The sequence below is a fragment of the Apium graveolens genome, chromosome 6, assembly GCF_009905375.1.
Source record: "Apium graveolens cultivar Ventura chromosome 6, ASM990537v1, whole genome shotgun sequence".
Lineage (NCBI taxonomy): Eukaryota > Viridiplantae > Streptophyta > Magnoliopsida > Apiales > Apiaceae > Apium > Apium graveolens.
In genome coordinates this window covers 152,953,548-152,962,520 of record NC_133652.1, presented here as the reverse complement: position 1 = coordinate 152,962,520, position 8,973 = coordinate 152,953,548, and positions in this window count along the sequence as shown.

Below are 8,973 nucleotides of genomic sequence, written 5' to 3'. Positions count from 1 at the left end.
GAGAGTTAGAAAGTGCAATACTAAGAAAGTATACCCATTTGTTTTCTATCTGATTCCGGGACGGAATCCTTTTAAGGAGGGGAGACTGTAATAACCCCAATTTTTGAGAAATTTTGAAACCCTTATGAATAGTGTTTTTGCTGAACGAGAAAACTTTTCATGCCACGCTATGTAGGGGTTCTGTTATTGATCTTATGGGATATTATTAGTACTCTATGAAGTATATAAGTGTATGTAAAGATCGTCAGAATCCAATTCCGAACACTTTGGTTTTTCCCGGAAATCCACAAGATACGGAGAGAATTGAGTATAAGGTAACAGAATAAAAAGGATTTAAATTAAAGGATTATAAGAGAGGATCATAAAAGGAATACAATGTATTGAGAAAGGTTAAGGGAACCTAAGTAATAAGATCCCGGGTATGATCCTTCAAACGATAAACGAGAACGAAAGTTAAGCGAACCGTATAACAGATCAGCGGTCATTAGGCAAACGATTAGGAAGTTAATCAAAGGGATTAATGGGAGTGATGTCATCCAACCAATAGAAAGAAGACAAGGAAGGAAGGATGACATCATGTGGATGAGATAAGCATGACATGGGAAGGAGGAGGTGTGGTGGCTTTGTAACCACACAAATCCAAGGGCAAGAAGGTAATTTACTAAATCAAAAACAAAACCAAATCAACCAACCAAAAATCAAGACAAGGCAAAACACAAAATTCTTCTTCTTCTTCATGAAGCTCTCGGGTTCTCTTCTTAAAAAATGGAAGTTCAAGCTCCTCCACTTATTATTTAGCAAGGTAATTATCCTAGCTTCTCCTAGTTAAGTTACATACTTCCTATAAGTTTAAGCTTCTAAATCCAAGCCAATCTTTTTCTATAAATCATCAAAGAAGATGGTGAATAGTGTTTTCAAGAACTAAAATTTGTGTTCTTGAAGTTTTGTTTAGATTAAGCTTGGATAAGGGCTTTAAAGATGATTCCAAGCCATCCCCTTGATTCTCCACTCTCCAAGGAAGGTATAATCTCTTAACCAAGCTTTGTTATTGAAAGTTAAGAGCATAAAATGAGTATTAGAGTTCATGAGAGGCTTGATGATTGTGTATGTAGAGATTAATGGGTTTTGGGTTGTTTTTGAAGTTGTAAATCTTGGTTGTTGATTAATGAACTTAAGTGTAGTTTAAATTCATGATAAAGAATAGTATAAATGGTTAATGTGGATTTGTTGGGATTGTTATGATGTGATAAGGATGGATGTTTGTTGTATGATGGATTTGAGGTTGGATTTGAGGTTGATTTGGAATGGGTTTGAATGGTTTAAATATGGGAAATCGCGTAAACATAGCCGTCGTAACGTCCGATTTTCTTTGGACTGTTTTGTGCATAGCATTAGGACCCGAGGACCCCCTACTAGATTGTGACCACTGCCATGTTTAGATAGCTCATGTTACGAGCTTCGTTTTGATATGTAGTTCGTTCGATTCCGATTTACGGTTTAGGAGAAACGACCGTTTCAAGTAACGGCGTTTCACGAACGAAACTTTTTCCCTCGCCTTACTTTAAAACATAGGTTAAAGACCAAAAAGGGTTAATTAATGTATGAAACATTTATGGTAAGTGTGTTAGGCAGTTGGTAAGACACTCGCGAAGGAATCGCTTTAAAACTCGTAAAGGTTAAATTATTAAAAATGGTGGAGCCGAGGGTACCCGAGTGGCTTAAGCGAATCAGTGAGCGCAAAACAAGCGTTAGAGTCTAAGTTAGTTAAAGTATAGATTTACAAGTGACTTTGGTTTAATTCCAACTTACTTGTTGTTTATAGGTTACCAGACTCGTCCCGAGCCATTCGTAACCCCAGTCGCTCAGGCAAGTATTCTATCCGTTATACTGTTGTTGTGATGAATACACTTGTATATGCATTATCTTGCGATAGATGCATGTTGGTTATTTAGCAAATTCTTGCGATATATTGGAGCATGCTGATATGGTATATATGCATGTCTGTTTCATAATCTGGTTATCTATATGTTGATTTCAATGCTTATAGTTGCATAATACCTATGCTAGAAATAAGCAAGTAGTTGCGTATACCCTTAGTATAGGGGATAAAAGGTGAGCATATTTCTAAACCGGGAGTCGATGTTCCCGAGTATATTATATATATATATTTATTTATATATATATATATGGATATAGTTTTTAAAACTATTAATCGAATAAGGTTTATTCGATAACTTTAACTTTATTTTATTATTGAATATTATTTCGAATATTATTCGAAGGCGTATGACTCCTTTACATTATTTATTGGATATTACTTGGACATTCATTTGAGGATGTATGACTCCTTTATTTTATTTAATGAATATTATTTATAATATTCATTCGAGGTATTATGACTCAGCTTATTTTATTTATTGAATATTATTTGAATATTCATTTGAGGATCTATGACTCCGATTATTTGCTGAGATATATTCTTTATTTTATTAAAGAATAAGGTGTCGATAATCAAACTTATTTTTGATTATTCAAATAAAGATATTACTTTCGTATAAGTATATCTTTGATTATTTGCTATTCATTTCAAGTATAAGTTTTAATACTTCTACTTCAATTATTTTATAAAGATTATTTTTTTATGGGAATATTATTTAAATAATAATATTCAGACATTTTCTAAATATTCTGGGGACTGATTTACTTCATCAAATCAGTTTTACTCCAAACACTCTTTAAAGTGTTTTCGAGTCTTTAAAATGATTTTCAAAAGTTAGAGCGGATCCCAAAACTATTTTTATATTTAAGATCTTCCTTTTAAAAAGGGGATTTAAATACTCGCTCAAAACATGGGGGATCCGGCTCGGTGGTGTGTTTTATATTCGCAACAAGGTTGCTGTCTTGGTAAAAGAGTGTTTGATTACTTACCCAATATTCGGGAAGTAAAATTCTTGGAACAAGTTAATCCATTAACAGGCATCGCCTGGGAAATATCGGTGAGTTTTCCTTTCCAACTAGGTACGACTTCTTGGTGGAGCCGTATCAACAAGTTTCTACTTGGGGAAAGGGGGAAACGAGCTTTACGTTTCAGAGTCATGGATTTCATCTGAACTAGGAGTGGCGTAAGTGGCCGAGTAGCGCCGGCCCAGCCTTATTATATTGGCCCAAATGGCCTGGAAGTTCCGCTAAGGCGGTCCATTCCTTAGGAGTTCAGTGTTCGGTTGACAAGTAAATCCGACAGGTTCTCCTCTACATGTAGAAAATGGTGGGGTTGTACTACTACGACTGATCATCGTAAGTGGTCTTCCTGGCGCGGCAAACTCCCGTAATGAGTTCATCATCCAATTGGATAATTTCTGCAACACTACCCAGAGCACTTCGATGGAAAGGCTACGGTTGGGCGATTGTTGAGTGTTGGCAGGGTCAAGTTTTCAAAATGATGTTTACATCAAATGAAGTATCTCGTAACTTCATTTTATTTTGATAATATTTTAAAGATTTAATCTATTCAAATCTTGTCTTATAGTCTCATCTATGTGATGAACTTTTGAAGCTAATTTATAACTTGAACGGTGGTAGTTCAAGTAGTATTGGGAAAGATATAAGTATATTGGGGTATCTTGTAACTTCATCTTTTAAACTTATATCTAATTAATAATTGTCTTATGAATGACAAAGATTTTCAGAAAAACGTTGAGACAAGGTTAGATATATGAGATCACCTTGCAACGATATTTTTTATACAGTTATACACTGGGACTTTGTGTATATTATGCATGGAAGAGGACTTCCAATATTTTGAAAAGTATATATGTATATATACTGAATATTTTGCGACTTCATCGCATTAAGATATCAAACTTGGTTCATTTCTTTTGACCAAGACTTTCATGAGTATTATGAGTAGGCTCATACATTGTAAATCATTATATATATTATTTTGGTGGGCTTGCTGCTCACCCTTGCTTTATTTCTTCATCACACAACAACAGTTAGGAAAGATGGCCAGACTCCAGCAGACCCAGCGCAAGCGCGTGGGAAGCATCCCGCGTCTTCCCGATGATGTTGTGGCTGCTATAGCTGCAGAGGTAGATCTATTGGTAGATCAGGCATTCTATTTTTGAGAATCAAATTATGTATAATTATAACTTGTGGCAGATAATGGCAATTAACTGTAAATTTATCAAGTAATCATTTTGGGTTGTAATAACTTTTAAATTGTGGATTCAAAGACTTGTACTTATTTGAATTTCATCTCTGAGACTATAACGGGTTGTGGTGTGTGTTAGTGTGGGGTCACAGCTTAAGGTTATTATTATTAATTAAGTGAAGTGATATTGTGGAAAGAAAGACCGTGACGACCCGGATCCCCGACCCCGGATCTGGGGGTGTTACAATTAATGACATTATATAATGTAGGAAAATCTAATTTATCCAAAAATGATTATATAGTAGAATCAAATTTAAAATTAACATTTTTGTTCTGGTTTCAAGAGATAATTTTATAAAATTGTATTTGACGTCACAATTCTACATTAGATTTTGAATCACATTTTTTATATATAAAATATAATTTCATAATTATAAATGAGTTTTTATAATAAAAAACCCATAATTCTTCTGGAACTCTATTCGGTAGAGTAATGGTCTATAGATCCATAAAAATATTTGATAAAAAAGAATTCGAAATATTTACTTTTGATTGTATTACACAACTAGAAAAATAGTGTTTCTAAAATAGATGCCAATGAGTTTATACCTGTAATACTAGTACCGAGGTCTGAGGGTATCCAAAAACCGAGCCACATAAATTGTATTATAGTGACAGAGGCTCCCAAGATGCTGAAAACTGCTTCTTCTGTTCCCTACCTCGAGACTATTTCTGTCAGTCAATCCCGGTGATGTTGGAAGGTCATAACAACATAGAAAGAATTATATAAGCCAAATCTCATTTAACAACAAAATGTTCAACTTTGTCTGCTTATTGCAAATCTTATTTGCAGTTTGGTGGTAAGCTATATCTTTTGGCTACAGACCAAGGTTATATAAGCCAGCTTGATCTGGTATGAGAGATGCTGAATGAGGTATGTTCTCCCTCTTCATGAATGAATGCTAATTGTTAATGTCCTGTTGAGGTGCTTGCCTATAACTATTGATGTGGGCACAAACATTGAGTCGCTGTTGAATAATGAATTCTACATCAGGCTCAAATAGAGAAGGGCAACTGGGAAGGTAATAAAGATAATTAATAATTATGGGAACGGAGAAGATTTCCATCTATATATAATGAACATATCTAATCCTTTATTTGTTGGTGGTACTAAAAGTTCTTTGCAGGGGTATGCAAGAAGCTGGTCTTTTCAAAATGGTTTCATATATATATATATATAATTATATATGCATAACATTTACATTTCACTTGTGCTTACCTATAAACTGTAATAGTATTGAGTAGAATGTGATGAATTTGGATTGCAGGTATGCGCTAGACGTGAATGTTGAGAGAACAAAAGATGTTATTGTCCACAAGAAGCTATTGAATGTGGCGCATGACCCTGCTACTAGAATTGATAGTTCAAGATTATTTATTTTATAAATTCAGTTTGTATTATATTGTTTGGAATTTATGAGATGAACATGTAATGTGGGATGGTAGTATGGTCTTATTTATGGGTATGCCAATTTACAAACAGTTCATTGCATTTTTTTTAAAAGCGTTGCAATAGGTCTTTATAGTGTTGCTAATAATCAGTGTAAAATGTTGCAAAAAACATTAAAAACGTTGCAAAAAATATTAAAAAACGTTGCAAAACGGTTGCATCAATACCCCACATGTGGGGCCCACTGATAGCCCAAAACTTGTTATAACACTTTTCAAGTCCTATTGCAACCCCATTGGTGTTGCAATAGCATATTTCTGTAACAAATAACCAAGGGTTGCAATAGGATGTCCCTGGGGTTGCAAAAAACTCTATTGCAACGCCTAAAATTGCAACCCCAAAAAAGAGTCACTATAACTTTTTTTTGGCCTTTAGCAATGCTTTTTTGGCCTTTAGTAACGGTTTTTTGGGGTTGCAGAATCCAATCTATGGCGTAGCGGGTGGTGCCCTCTCGAGGGTATCCAACCACGAAACCTCCGATTACTTCTAAAAATCTCAACAACAAACACATGCAAGACATGATCATCACAAATTCACATCATCTTGATTCTATAAAACAAGAACTCGGCACAACCGAACCTACACACACACACACACATCCGCATGCAAGTACCAAACCACACATGCAAGTGGATCAAAGCTTATATATAGAACAAGGATGAAGTTCTATGGAAGAATCCATAAAAATCAAGTGAAGAAGAGAGATGTACCGAGAGGAAGAGAGAGAGAGAGAGAGAGAGAGAGAGAGAGAGAGAGAGAGACTTCGAGAGTGAGATAGAGAAGAAAGAGAGAAGAATGAGAAAATGGAAAAAAAGAAAGAAGTGGCCGGGTGGAAAAGAAAAAAGGGGAAGAAAATGAGTTTATATATAATAAGGGGGTATGGGTAATTTGGTAATTCACTAATTCCCCTTTATTTTTGATTTACCTTCTCTTTTTACTCAAATAAGATAGAAATTAAATATTGAATTTATCCCTCTCGGAAAGTCAAAAATTATTGTGAGTGATAATTTTAAGACGTAGATCTCGAAATTAGCTTTCCAACCATTACTCATATAAACTTTTGAGCATACGGTTGATTTTATACGATTTTTACAAGTTTGTACTAATAATAGCATTTTATCACATAAAAATCAATTTAAAATGGATGATCATCAAAATAAATCCGTCTATTATTTTTAGAAAGTCTCTAGGACTATTTCAAAGATAACAAAACAAGTCTCATGCCTTTACCTTACTCAGATAATTTTATAAAAATGTGCGAAGGTTAAATAAACCTTATCTAAATCAAATGATTCCCTTAAATCCATAAAATATTAACGGATCATGTAATCACGCATACAGACAAGCAAACACATATACTGACATATGACAACTCATGTCTGATCATAAAAAAATTTCCCTTTTTATCATTACTCCTCTTTTCGCGTATCGGGTCACGTTCTACCTGACGACCCGACGCTCAACGTTTCAATAACGCTTTACTATATTATTATCGACCGACACGTCACTAGAACGCAATATATCACTTAAACATTCATTTCACATAATAACACATATTTCATATTTTAAATACTTTAATCCCTTTTTAGGACGGGTTCCGTTCTACCTGACGGCCCGACAACACAGCTTAATTCCGAAGCTGACTCTTTAAATTGGAGCGCGTCTATCTACGTTCCCAGAGGCTAATATACAATAAGGATAATTAAGCATCACATAAATCACATATTTTATAATCACATCACATAAATCATACTTTATTGACTTAATTACGTCACAAAAATCTCGGTCGTCATAATCTACCCTCCTTAAAGGATTCTGTCCCCAGAATCTAATCTAAGCGAATAGATGGGGATACTTTTCTTGCATTTCACTTTCTAATTCCCAAGTTGATTCTTCTACTATTGGATTTCTCCACAACACTCTGACTAGAGGTACGACTTTATTTCTAAGTGTCCTCTCTTTTCGGTCTAAGATTCGAACTGGTTGTTCCATATAAGACAAATCTGGTTAAATTTCCACTGGTTCCAATTCGATCACATGGCTCGCATCAGCATTATACTTCTTTAGAAGAGATACATGAAATATATTGTGTAGATGTTGCATTTGCGGAGGTAACGCCAATTCATATGCCACTTTTCCAACTCGTCGCAATACCTCGAATGGTCCAATATACCTAGGACTCAACTTCCCTTTCTTTCCGAATCTGGTTATACCTTTCCAAGGAGATATTTTTAACAAGACTTTGTCTCCAGGTTTGAATTGTACATCTTTTCGTTCTCGATTTGCATACTTCGTTTGTCGATCTTGTGTTGCAATTAATCTTTTTTGTATCATTTCCACTTTTTCTTTTGTTTGTTGAACTATCTCTAGGCCAATTAATTTGCGCTTATCAACCTCGTCCCAATACGTGGGGGACCTATATTTTATTCCATACAACGCTTCATAAGGCGGCATACCAATACTCGCATGATAACTGTTGTTGTAGGAAAACTCGATTAACGGCAAATGATCGTCCCGATTTCCTTTGAAATCTATTGCACAAGTTCGCAACATATCCTCAATTGTCTAAATTGTCCTTTCACTTTGTCCGTCCGTCTGCGGATGATATGCCGTACTCATTTTCAGCTTAGTTCCTAAATGATCATGGAATTGTCTCCAAAATCTCGAGTTAAACCTTGGATCTCTATCAGACACGATAGATTGACGCATCACGATCTCATCCAAATACAATTTGACCAACTTTTCCAACGAAAACCTTTCATTTATCGGCAAGAAATGTGCTGATTTTGTCAATCGATATATTACCACCCAAATCGCATCATGATTAGACTTGGTTTTAGGTAATCCTACCACGAAATCCATCGCGATATGTTCTCATTTCCATTCTGGTATATCCAGTGGTTGAAGCAATCCACTTGGCCTTTGATGTTCCGCTTTTACTCTTTAACACGTATAACACTTACTTATCCATTCCGCAATTTCCTTTTTCATGTTTGGCCACCAATAACTCTCTTTTAAATCCTGGTACATTTTCGTACTTCCTGGGTGAATTGAAAAGCTCGAGTTATGCGCTTCTTGAAAAATCTCGTGCTTTAGCTCTAGAACATTAGGTATCCAAATACGTGAATTAACACGATATATTCCTTTTTCATCCTTTCGAGCTTTGACTTCTTCTCCGGATAACTTATCCTTTTCGCGATTCATCACTTGCTCTTGACAACATCGTATCTTTTTCAAAATTTCGGGTTGAAATGACATCGCATATATAGCTTCACTTCCAAATTCTGGAGTCTGCACTTCTATTTCCATCTTT